The sequence below is a fragment of the Colias croceus genome, chromosome 26 (assembly GCF_905220415.1).
Source record: "Colias croceus chromosome 26, ilColCroc2.1".
Taxonomy (NCBI): Eukaryota; Metazoa; Arthropoda; class Insecta; order Lepidoptera; family Pieridae; genus Colias; species Colias croceus.
This window is the reverse complement of record NC_059562.1, coordinates 6758178-6771530: the sequence shown is the minus strand read 5'-3', so window position 1 is coordinate 6771530 and position 13353 is coordinate 6758178. Positions and strand designations below refer to the sequence as shown.

Sequence of the window (13353 nt, the reverse complement as noted above, 5' to 3'; positions counted from 1 at the left end):
TAATTATTATAATAAATTATGTATCGCTACGACACACATCCTAGTTACGAGTATGGATAAATACCTACTATTAATTTGAAAATAAGAGCAGATTTATTTTCATATTAATAATATAATTTGCTTGTACAATTGTTTTTTCAAACGTTAAGCATTGAACAGATTTGGATTGACTTAAGAGTTTAGACGATAATTATTGATGATGATTTTTGTATAGTTAGACGTATGTAAGACGTGCATAGGTATTTTTTAGTCATAAATATAATACCCTTATAATACCTTTAAAAGTGATTAGAATTACATAAAATACACGCTCGAATCCGCGGATCTTACGCTAGTAATATATCACTTCACTACATAGTATAAAACAAAGTCGCTTTCTCTGTCCCTATGCCCTTTGTATGCTTAGATAAATCTTTAAAACTACGCAACGGATTTTAATGCGGTTTTTTTAATAGATAGAGTGATTCAAGAGGAAGGTTTTAGTATATAATTTATTAGGTTTTACACAAAGCGGGCGAAGCCGCGGGCGGTAAGCTAGTTTCATATAAAGTGGAAATCATCAAGCGTGAAAACTATTTAACTCAAAACAATAAATTCTCAATAACAAACGTAGATGAAGGAATGGCGTCGAATTACGCGACAATTGCTTGTAAATTACATCAACCCAGAATTTATCGCTCCAGGGACGCCCGCGATATTATATTATAGCTAACGCTATTACTCGGACCGTGACCCTTGTCTTGCATCGAATAACTATAGTTGACGGGTCAGATAAGTAATATACAAAGAACTTATAGAAAACTAGCTTTCCACACGCGGCATCGCCCGCGCAGTCAAAGAAAAACATGAACTATGCAGGTTCCCGTTCCCGTGGGATTTCAGGGATAAAACCTATACTATGTCCTTTCTCGGGTATCAAAATATCTCTATACCAAATTTCATGCAAATTGGTTCAGTAGTTAAGGCGTGATTGAGTAACAGACAGACAGACAGAGTTACTTTCGCATTTATTATATTAGTATGGATTGTTTCATGACGCTCTATAAAATAACTTACTAGCTTATGACTTTATTCACGTAGTCCTATAAATACTAGATATTGGGCCTATTTAATAACACAACAGCTATGCCCCGCGGTTTTAATCGGTTTTAATTACAGTTGCCCATTAAATTTATAATTTAAGCAAAACTGCATTGTGCAGAAAACTCCATTATGTTGAAAAAATATGTTCAATAGATTGTCCTCTTCTAACTTTGCGAAAAGCTCTTTTAAGCGAGCTTTTCTAGCTCTTACGTCGGTATGTTATAATTATACAAGAAGGATGCTTTCTCTAAATCTAAATATGTTTTTTCAGTTATTAATATAAGTATCTGTGAGCTTTCGTACATTACAAGGAAAATGATAACTGGAGCATCTAGGCGTATTTCGCAGTGGTGCAATTGAACGCGCATTTAGGTCGTAGGTCAGTGAGCCCGCTCACACCTAGGGCTGCCAACTTTATAAGACAATAAAAAACCGTTCAATCTTTACTTACAAATAAATAGAATAAATAATTTATTTTAAATAGTAAGAACATATGCCCCTTATAAGGTTGTTATTATAATATTTCAAGTGCTGTGGCGGCTCAGTTTATTTGCGCATTTATAACATCACCACTGCCCTACGGTGAAGAAAAAATCGTGAGGAAACTGACACGTCGAAGAATCAAAAGTTCGAGGACTTGTGACATCTTCCACTCCATACTTGGCCACCGTGGAAGTAGGAACATAATACATGGGCTGATGATGATGATGATGATGATTGTAATATAAAAACATTCTATCATCATAAAAAGGTCAAAAAAATACTCCGGAATGCGGAAATAATATGCTGTCTAATATTGTTTGCAATCATACACGTATATATAATCTATCTATTGATCTATTGATAATAAACAGATATAGTTTTTATTATTGGAAATGAAAATGATAACACTGTTGGGAAACGTTTATTATTAAAACAATAGCTAAACAACTTTTCTTTGTTAATAAGCTCTGAATCTAACGCTTGTGAAAATTCTTTTCCTAAAAAAAGCTACATCTTTTTAGAAAGACAAGTGCCTAGAACATCATCAATATATGGAATAAAACAAACTCGCTATCTGACCCGCTCTATGTTTGCATAGATCTTTAAAACTACGCAACCGATTTTGATGCAGTTTTTTAATAGATAGAGTGGTTTGCGAGGAAAATTTAATTATGTAATTTGTTAAGTTTTAGACCAAGGAGACGAAGTCGCGGTCGAAAGCTAGTAAATATTATTTAATAAACAATAAAATGCGTCTGAAAAGTGTCAACCCTGCTTGCGCCCTCTGTGTCGTGCGTACCCTCTGTGATGTCAGCAATTTGAAGGTCGAACACCTTTCACAGAATTTATGGACTTTTTTTAATTATTGAACATGTAAAATTTTATAAAAGGTATAAAAAAATCTATAAAAGTATGCGGTCATATGCGCTTTTAAATAATGAAAAATTAAATTAAAATTTTGAGGATAATTTACGCGAGATCTCGAACAGTCGAACTACCTATCTTCTGTTTTTATGACACGTCTCCTCAATTATTTACAACTAATAAGATGAGGTGCATAGGGGGTGCATACATAAGTAGTGTGATTAAAAAAAATCCAACATGATCCTAAAGTTAATATTCAAAACAACTATTTTAAGATTTACTAACCTCTGACTAATTATTTTTAACAAAATCACTATAGCTCCAAAACAAATCTCCGTGTTTACATAGAACACAATTAAGCCTACATTTAACAAAACCCAAACCAAGCAGGTTGACGTAAGAGGTCTCCACTAGAGAGGGCCAATCACCCAGCCTCTGAGACGACGTCTGCAATTCTGTACAACTATACAGATGATATACCCAATACTTCTTAGTGGTACAAAACTTTAGACATAGAAGCTTTTGAACCGCAGTGTTAAAGAAAAACATTTCTAGAATGTGTTGTTTAAATTATAAAAAATAGATCTCTACTAATATTATAAAGACGAAAAGTTTGTAATTATGTATGTATATATGGTTTTCACGTATAAACTACTGGACCGATTTCAAAAATTCTTTCACAGTTAGAAAGCTGCATCATCACTGTGCTCAGTGCTCAGTTAACATAGGCTAGGTTTTACCCCGGAAATCCCACGGGAACGAGAACTATGCGGGTTTTTCTTTGAAAACGCGGGCGAGGCCGCAGGCGGATAGGTAGTAAATTATAGAGGAAGAAAGAAACTTAATGTTTTTTTGTTTGTACGGGATACATACTATAAAAATTAAGTCGTCTATAATTGAGTTGCGAAATCTATACCTAATTACTATATTAATAGAGCTTTTGTCTTTCTGTTTGTCTATTAGTTTCTACGCGCATCTTTAGCAATACGTGTTTATACTGCGTAAATTTAATTGCTTATATTATAACCCGATGTATTGCTATTGTTTGACTAAAATATATTATGCTTTGTACATCATTTTTTCGTGAAATTGTATAGTCGTTGCACATAAAGCGGTAAGATGCTTCCGTAGAGATAATAGATATCAAATATCAATGCTAGTAATTACTATAGTAATCAATAATTATTTAGGCAACTTCAATTGTCTGTAATCTAGTTTTGTATTATTTTGTTACAATAATCAAGTGTCTGCATGTTCGTATCGAAAATTTGTTCAAAAATGAAAATTTATTCAGCATTTTGTTAGTCATCAGCCTTAAAACAATTAATTATGATAGCGATCCATTTAGGAATGCTTCGCAAATTGCGTCTCGGATCTTAGCGTTATATCAAATTGTTTGGCCTTAATCTTGTTTAAAACTGAGGGTGAACTTCGTTAAGCGAGACGATTTTGCATTATTAACCTGATCTTATTAAATTTATTGTTACGCAAACAATAAAACTTTGAACTTCCTAAGACTTGTCACAAGTACGCTATATTTTATAGGTATTTAGAAACCTAATGAAAAAAATATGTATTCGTATATATTTTTACCATGCAACCGATATTTTACCATGCGATATATACATTAATTATAAGAATAAATAAAATGGAAAAAATTTCATTCATGTAATACTATTCAAAAACGCTTTATCTAACTGTTTTTATTATTCTTTTAAGCAAAAGTTGCTTAACAACTTCAACCTTTTGTAAAAAATATATTTTATAAATGGAATAAATGTAGGATTTCTCAAGTACCACATATGTACCTATAACGAAACAACAATAGAACACAAAACGGTCACCTCTTAACCTAAAGTTTCCTCTTTCAAATGTGAATATACAAAGAAATACTTACAGCTAGGAAAGGAAAGGGTAATTCAATTAAACGTGGCACAAAGCAATAACATCTTTTCATTTAGTTTGATTGATGGTGAAAGAGTCTGAGAAGTAATAGTTTGTTGCGAGTTTTGTAACTAATGGATATACGACTTGGGAAAATGGTTATCACAATTTACAACGAGGATGAACAGGGTGAAAGTACTTATTATTATTTGAGAGAGAGACTTTTCTCGTTTCTTAACTTAAGCATTTTTAGTACGATCACCTCGGTATGAACTAAGCTAAAGCATCAAATACATATATTATTAAATAGCCTGTAAATAATGCAGCTTGTTTAGTGTTTAATCTTTTAAATTTCGGACATAATTATAAATTCAAGCCTTTAGTTATATCTATATTTTAATAAACAAAAAACATTATTTTATTTCGGGATAGGTAAACAAAATCATGTGTAACTACAGAAGGAGTCAACCAATACAAAACCAATAACACTTTTTCGTTAGAGTGGTAAAGGGCAAAGGCATTTAATAAATTAATTCAATAAAGCTCGAGCTTTTTGAATCGTCATTATACTTAGCAATTAGGAATACCTAACCGATTCTCATCAAAAGTCATTTCACATATTACTCAGTAGCTGTGCCCCGCGGATTTACCCGCATTGCTCCGCTCCTGATGGTCCTGGCGTGATAATAGCCTATAATCTTTCTCGATTAATGGGCTATCAAACGCCGAAAGAATTTTGCAAATCGGACCCGTAGTTCCTGAGATTAGCGCGTTCAAACAAACTCTTCAGCTTTATAATATTAGTATAGATATAGTTTTCACTGAACTGAAGATCTCACCATCTGCGCGGAAGTTGGCTGAATATTAAATCGTAACATGTGATTAATGGAAACTAGCTTCAGTTGAAAGTTTTTGTTAACTAATGAAGATGCCACTGGAGCAAAGTGGAACATATTGCATGAGATATTAGGAACAAGTATTTGAAATTATGAATTACTAGCTTTTCGCCCACAGCTTCGCCTACGTAGTCAAAGAAAAACCCGCAGTTTTCGGGTTAAAAATCTTATAGGTACCTATGTATGATAATTGATATAACAAGTATGATAAAACAAGTTACCCTCTATGAGTGTGCTAAATTTCATGCAAAACAAACAAACATACAAATTTTCGCATTTATAATGTTATAGGAGGATCTCAAAATGTTGGATCTTACATAATTCTTCTTGGAGTTAGTTGTCTAGTAATTATGCGTGGAAAATTCTGGAAAATGATCGATGTTTAATGGACATGAAATATTTGAAGTTAGTTGTCTAGTGGAATTTCTGGAAAATGATCGGTGTTTAATGGACATGAAATATTATTGGTTGCAAGGGAAAATCTAGTTAGATAAAGGGTTATCGAACTTGGTATCTGGCAATATGGGAGATGGAATTTCATTAACGAATTCATATTTAAAATATAGACCTTTCGATCTTGTCTAGCGTCTTATTACTTTACATGCAATATGCCGTATACCATAGCTGTTAGGTATAACTTTTATGATTGCACCTAATCAATATAGTACCTATTATTAATCTTAACATATTTCTCATAGTTCCCACTGTTCAACTTCTTTAATTTGAAACTAAACTCTACATATTATTTTACTCCAAACACGTGACAATCCATTTAGATATTTTACTCCATATTCGTGACAATTAATTACATTGTATGGACAATAGTTCATTATTCGCAGCTATAACAAAACGAATTTTCACTCATAAAACATAATTACATTACGCTCGATACACATATCATGCAATGCGACCCAGATGCGTTCCTAAAATAGCATCAGCTGTTGCTTTGATGCAATCTAATAATAACGCTTGTTGCGTTTTGTTTTAAATGAGTATTAATTATGTAATAAAACAATTGTATAGTCCTACTAATCCTTCCTACTTAATATTATAAATGCGAAAGTCTGTGAGGATATTGTGTATGTGTTTGTTTCTCTCTTTCACGCAAATACTATTGAACCGATTACAATGAAATTTAGCGCACATATAGAAGGTAACTTGGATTAACACATAGGTTTAACACATAGGTTTTATCCCGGAAATCTCACGGGAAAACTTTGCGGGTTTTCCTTTGAAAACGCGGTCACAGCCGCGGGCGGAAATCTAGTAATTAAATAAGGTTTATTTGTATATGTGAGGAAATTGGATACGATTTTGTTTCGAATTGTTATACCTACTACTTGCCAAAATTGAATATAATAAAAAAAAATAATTAAAGACAAAGCAAAGACGAGTAAAGATTGTAAAGGTTCTGATTAAAGCAAAAACAGAAACATGCTTTATGGTAATCAAAATAATATGTTGCGATCTTGCGGAGCTGATTTAATTTGCACGCCATTTATGGCTAATGTGTTGATTCTACCTAAGTATAAGTAATATTGCTATCTTTGTACACACATTATGCAAATAAAGAAATTTATTTATTTATTTATTTATTTATTTAAAACAAAAGTTCTATTGAAGGCCATAAACTTTGTCACTAATCATTGAAAACAACCCGATTATTTTAATGAAAACTACTATCTTTTAAAAACTCGTATTTTTTAAATTTTAAAGAAAATAAGGAACAAAAATAAACTGAAGGAAGGAAAAGACATCGTGAGAAGAGTCAGGTGAATCCATTAAATTATTTTTGATGGTGTTTATTTTAACGGGACTGTCGTAACTCGAATCCCGACATCAATTACTGTCTAGTATATCTTGCTGCATTTCGATTTTTTTTTTCAATTACTTTGGAAACTATAGTTCCAATTTAAACTAAATCTCTACTAAATATTTTCAACGTCGCATACGTATGATATAAGCAAAAATTATGATCTTTATTCATCATACAATATTTCTCTAGATTTAGCGAATGTCGAACTTCAAGCATACACAATATTACACTGTAATCAAATAACTATAAGTGTTACCAGAAATCTAAAAAATTAAACAAACCATTTGATAGAGTTTGTTTTTTGTCTCATCTATTTACTTGAACTTATGTACGTTTGCTTTTAAATACAATCATGTAATACTAAATGGATATAATATTATGGATAGGAGGACTTTTCAATATTAAGCCTATCTATTAAATTTTATCTTATAGAGACAAGATTAGAATTGAAATCAGTGAAGCGAATGCAAGAGCACGCTTGGCTGGTTCAGCTTCTATCCATTGCACTGTAAAAGATACAATTGATTATTTGATTCAATCATATAAATCTAAACACTAATCATATAAATGTATAACTCAAAGGTGACTGACTGACTGACATAGTGATCTATCATCAGGACGGATCGGGCTGAAATTTGGCATGCAGGTAGATGTTAAGACGTAGGCATTTTAAAGGATATTGATCAATTCTGCCCCAAGGGGATAAAATCTTTTCCACGCAGGCAAAGCTGCGGGAAACGGCTAGTTACGATATATTTTATTCATACAAATCACCTTATACTGATCACTTATAATAGTTTTAACAAGAACTCTACGTTGGTGTAAATGTAAATACTGAAACGCTTGAGAACCTTGTAAATGAATCCTACTACAGTATAAACGCAAAAGTTTATGTGGATGAATGATGCTTTTTATTGATATTATTTTGCAGTAAGATAGTCGGATTAATTAGATAGTTATAGAAGTAGATAGTTCTGTAATATCTTTATTACAGAACTATCTACTTCTATAACAGTGTTGCAGGATTTTCAAAAAGTCAAGGAAATCCGAATCGATACACATATTGTAGTATCCCATGAGTTTGCAATTGATATTATTTTTCTATACACTAAAATACCGTAAAACCAACTCAAATTTCAAATTAAATCAAGTATTTGTATTGTTTCAGGGGACCAAACCATCACAGCACGTTCACTTAGCCCTAATCCACGATTTGTTTGTATATTTTATAAATTTCGAGCGACAGACGTGTTTCGTATGGAACTGAATATTGGGACGAGTTCGCTGGGAATAGAAGATAATAGGTGAGATTTTATAGTAATTTTAATCTAGGTATATTTATTTTATTCACTAGCTTATTTGTAGGATGTTGTGCTTTCTTTAATACTTCTATAGTGTCATTACGTCAATGTCAAGAACCTTCTAGAAAGTGTTAAGAAGCTTAGAAATATTACAACAACAAAGAAAGTTGTGTTCCAGAAATAATAAATAAAGAAAGGCTGAACCAACTTATTTGATTTATTATACAGGATATCCCTGCAAAACTTTAAGTCCCTTTATACGGATTAATACACAGACGGTGGGACGCCCTATATTATGTTAGATTTATAGGTATAATAAATTTTTAGCACTTAGCATAATCCATTTAAAATACTTTCAAAATCTATAAAAATAACGTTTTTATAATGCCTCACGGCGACCGCGAACTCAAAGCATCAATTAACGCTAACGACACGATTTTATATCGCATCCGATCGTTATCGTAACGTGTAATTGGCAGTAAACGGTGGCGCCGCGCCGTTTCGATGACTAAATTTATTGCACAGATGCAAATGATTATTTTATTGCATTATAAACTTGAGTAAATAAATTGAAATCGCTTAGATTTACTACACATATCCGTATGTTTTATCATCTAGATTTATTGAATGCTGGCTGTTTCCTGCGACTTGACACATGTGGACTTTTTATTTTTAGAATAATTTATTATCGAGTGAAAATTACTGAAATTTAATTGTGGAATTTAAATCGGTTAATTTTGGATGTTGGATTTTAATTATGTCAAATATAAGCTCATAGATAAGCAGCCAAACAGGCTAAACAATTTCTTCTAGGTATCTAAGCAATCACTTTATATTTATAACTTTTTAGGATCTACCTACATCAAATATTGAAAAAGGATATCTGACTTCAAACTGAATTTCACGAGCATGAAGGAGACTTTATAGAGTAAAAGTATGAGCGCAAATTCTGCCGCACATCACTACTTTGGTGTCAGGAATTCAAAATAAAATCGCTTTTAAAATATGTTCTATTAAAAGTTTGTACTTACGTAAAAACTTCAGAAAATACATATATCACTTCTCTCATAGACAGGTTTGATTGACACATAAATTTTCCATCCATTACAATTTACAGTGGAAAATGACGTAAATTATAAAATTCCTGGAAATTATTCGCTAACAGATCCCTGTTTCCGGCATTGAATATTTATTTATGAAGACCTATGTCATTGACCTCGATACGATCGCTTCGCATTCCGCCATATTTCATTTGCGCGGGAAAATAATTATCTAAATCACGAAATAGCTTCTTGGAGCTTCTTTTAAATTCTGTTTACGAGCTCATGACGGTGTGAAATTATGATTTTATTTTCGATATAAATCATGTTTATCGTCTTGTACTTATAATTTATATCCACAAAATAAATGAAAATACATAATTCGTGGTGGGTGTAACTGGGTGTAACACTATCGAGTTTTTCATGGTTACTTTAGTATCCCTTCGATTTTCAGAGTGAGATTTAAATATTCATGCAATAATTACTTCTTTTAAATTTTATACTTATTTATAAGGTCAACTTATGCACATTTTTATTGGAAGAACTTGTGTTGCCGACAAATAATTTTGAATGCGCTCGAAGTCAGCCAGCTTGTATTAAGAAACACAATGCAGAAAACTTCAGAATTAAATATTAATAAGCACTACATGCTATTCAGTCCTTATAAATATATGTATAAACCAATTCGCTTATCTACAATCAAAGCTCAAGATGGGTCAGTTAATTTATGAAATCCCCTAAACGTATAACATAAACATGCGACGTCACGTTACGATCTCGTCTAGACGGGGTCATTACGACGTCGTGTCGTATCTTATAAATATTTATATTTTATTGCACTTGGCTTTTTCGCATGGTATTATTAGCATATTTTCCATTCGACGGAAAATTTTATTTGACGTCGTAATTAATAATTCTAATATTTTAGTAGTGGCCCGTCACTGGCAGGCCATCTCTTTACAGCCTTGACTTGCTTCGCCTCATTAAAAATGCGTCTGATTTCTTCCTGCGTTAATTTATAAACTGAACTGATTTATCTGAATAAGCAAACATACCTAATGGTCCAGAAACAAGTTTTTAATGTGATTACAGTAAACATCCCTCAGTATACCAATAAAAACTTTTAATTGAATAAAACAGTAATTATTTAGTTTTTTACCTTCACTTGTTGTCGCACGTTACGCGACACAGTACGCGAAAAAGCTTCTAGTTTTAAGTCGGAAAGCAGTTTCTACAGAAAAGAGCTGACAAGGATCTCTTTACAACCTTACCATAATCCTAGCGGCTAGCTTTACCGTGTTTCTAGGTGTTAAATAACCCTTAACTACAGATAGTATTAAAGTAGACGTAACACTGTTAATGGAGAAGACACGGACGTACATTAGCTGTTTACGATAAACCGAGACGCGAGTGGATAGCCGTTTTATATCATTATTGTTTAATTTACGTGCTCTTTGTAGTTCAATTGATGTTTCACGATTCCATTTTGTTTGTCTAGCTTTTAATGTAACTTTTTGGTCGTACTTTGATGTGAATTTGTATTAGTAACTCTGGTTTAACAGATTTTCTGGAAAATTTGGACCGAGTCCTGTACAATAATGTTTCCTAAATACATGTCATAAATTTACGTTTATCTGATAAGCGTAATTATACAATGTGAAATAATAATTATTATACATTTGTATAATAATTATTATCAGATTATCTACCTGCGAACCCTCTAGATTGAAAACTGGTAAGAGATGACGCAGGAAAAATATTTAATTTTGTTTCTTTAAAATTCCATTCTTGTGAATATATTCCGAAGAGTTTCAAGCTAGCTAGAAAGTAAACAGTCACGGAATTTTCATTGAAAAGCGGATATGAGTAATGCAATCATGTCTATCAGTCAGATGTTTCAAGCCATTGTCTTGGGATGCTTGTAATGTTTCATCAGCAGAATATAGGTCAAGGAAAATAGCATACATTCGAGCGAGTGAAATTATTGGAGATTTAATATTCTGTCCGTAGACTATCAACAAGTTTGCATTTGGGCGAACGTTAAAGTTCTGAGGCACTTTCGTGGGCTTAGTCAAAATTGTTGGTAAGAATGTTGTTTTGAAAGTATTTTGTGAAAATTTGTAGAGAGTTGGTCATTTGAGTATTTACTATGTAGGTATAATATTTGTTATTGCTAAAACTTTTATATCATGTTACAAGAGACGATCCTTGTTCCTACTGTTATAGAGCTTTTCTGAATATGTTATTAGATTTTTAACAATGAATACAATTTATGTGATCAGTTTATTCACATAACTACAAACAATAATCTAACAATAATTTCTAGCACATTCAGAGAACTTATCTCCTTTACCTTGATTTAGATTTCAATTGTAAACGGTATAGGCTATATAAATCTATTACGAACACACAAAGCTTTTGTTACATTTGCCAGATGTCTCTAATTATGATAGGTTAGGTATTATGTAGCTTACAAGTAATGGATTTTATCGCGATTCGAGTCTGACGTAATCACAACTAATATGAAACACTGTTTATTCGATATCGAAGCCAATTATAACTTTGATAGTAAGCTGGATTTGTAATACTGTTTTAGATATAGAACATATTGGTTTGCCTTGATGTTTAATGGAAGAAAATAACATAGAGTTTTGTTAGGAATTTTCTTAGGAGGTATGTATTAGGATTTTGAAAACAAAATTGAAGGTGGAAACGTTTGAAGAATATTTTAGACACTTTTTATTCACTGAAATTGCTACACCATGCTATTGAATGTAGGTAATGTACCTACATTCAATTCATATTTCATTCAACCTAATTCAATTCATATTTCATTCTACATTCAACCTAAATAAAATATTTCATTTACGAATCTTACATTCTGTAACACTAGGTACAGCAGAGTTATTGATGCATATTTCGAAATCGTTGAGAGATTATATTTTTCAATTTTAATGAACTTACCTACACGTAAGTAACCTGCAGAGTGTTGTAATTATTTTAATAACCTCTTTTAGAAACCAGTAGACACATGAAATTCACCGCCTAAAGGGACGCTAAAGAAACAATAAACAACACAAATACAATTTCATTCAAGTCTACAATCACAGAATAGTTCAAAGATGTTCTTGTGTCAATAAAAGAAGGTAATAAAACATCAAAGCCAGCAGTTATCCCTAGCAACAGTTATTTTTCCCTTTTACCAATGATTTCGGTAAAAAGTCGTGAAGAGAATATTGTATTAGTCTAGTTTTTGTTAAAGTTGCTGTCCTAAGTTAGGTTGTGGATTAAAAGTTATATTCACTTGATAAGAGATTAATCTAGGTTTAGATATAAACTAATATTGTTCGGAGAAAAATATAATTATTAATAGAGTTAACGATAATATTAAGTAAATAAGGTACAATGGGTCATTAAACCTCTTTATTTTTCTTTTAAATTATCAGGATTGTACGTTTAGAAGTTTCCTTTGAAGAAAAGTTTTCAAGAGCTTGCTATGTGTGCTTATAGGTATCGTCTTTTTAACTCAGTTTTAATACAAAATCAAATAGGTAACACTAATATAAAATCAACCATTTATTTAGTATCTATGTATTTATTAATCTGTGACATTATGCACATGAGGTGTAGTACCTACAGGCTACAGGTAATAAATTCGATGATTATACCTTTCTTGAAAATCCTCAAGATATTATATGCTAAAAGATTTCATTGAATCCTTTTTATATTTCACGCACTACATACAATGAGATTACTAACGAAAATATAAAGAGGATAATTAATCACAGTCTAGCATGATGACGCAGCGCAACGATATCTCATCTTGAAATAACGTGACTAGCTTGTAAGCCCCGCTCTACTTACACAGAATGTTCAATTTGCTTATAATAGTTTATGTCACCAAGAATATTTTACTAAAGCTGAGCTGTTAATGAAATTAATGAAAATGAGTATATACCTAAAATTAGTTTATAAAAAGGAAAAGT

The 13353-nt window shown here is 31.9% G+C and overlaps 1 protein-coding gene across 1 annotated transcript in view; it reads left to right on the top strand.

Moving 5' to 3' along the window:
- LOC123703580 (muscle calcium channel subunit alpha-1-like) overlaps positions 1-13353 on the top strand; it is a 62958-nt gene that overhangs the window by 6941 nt on the left and 42664 nt on the right. Inside the window, exon 2 of the mRNA XM_045651664.1 lies at positions 8195-8330. The gene's annotated coding sequence lies outside the window, so the exon portion shown is untranslated. The remainder of the gene's footprint in view (positions 1-8194; positions 8331-13353) is intronic.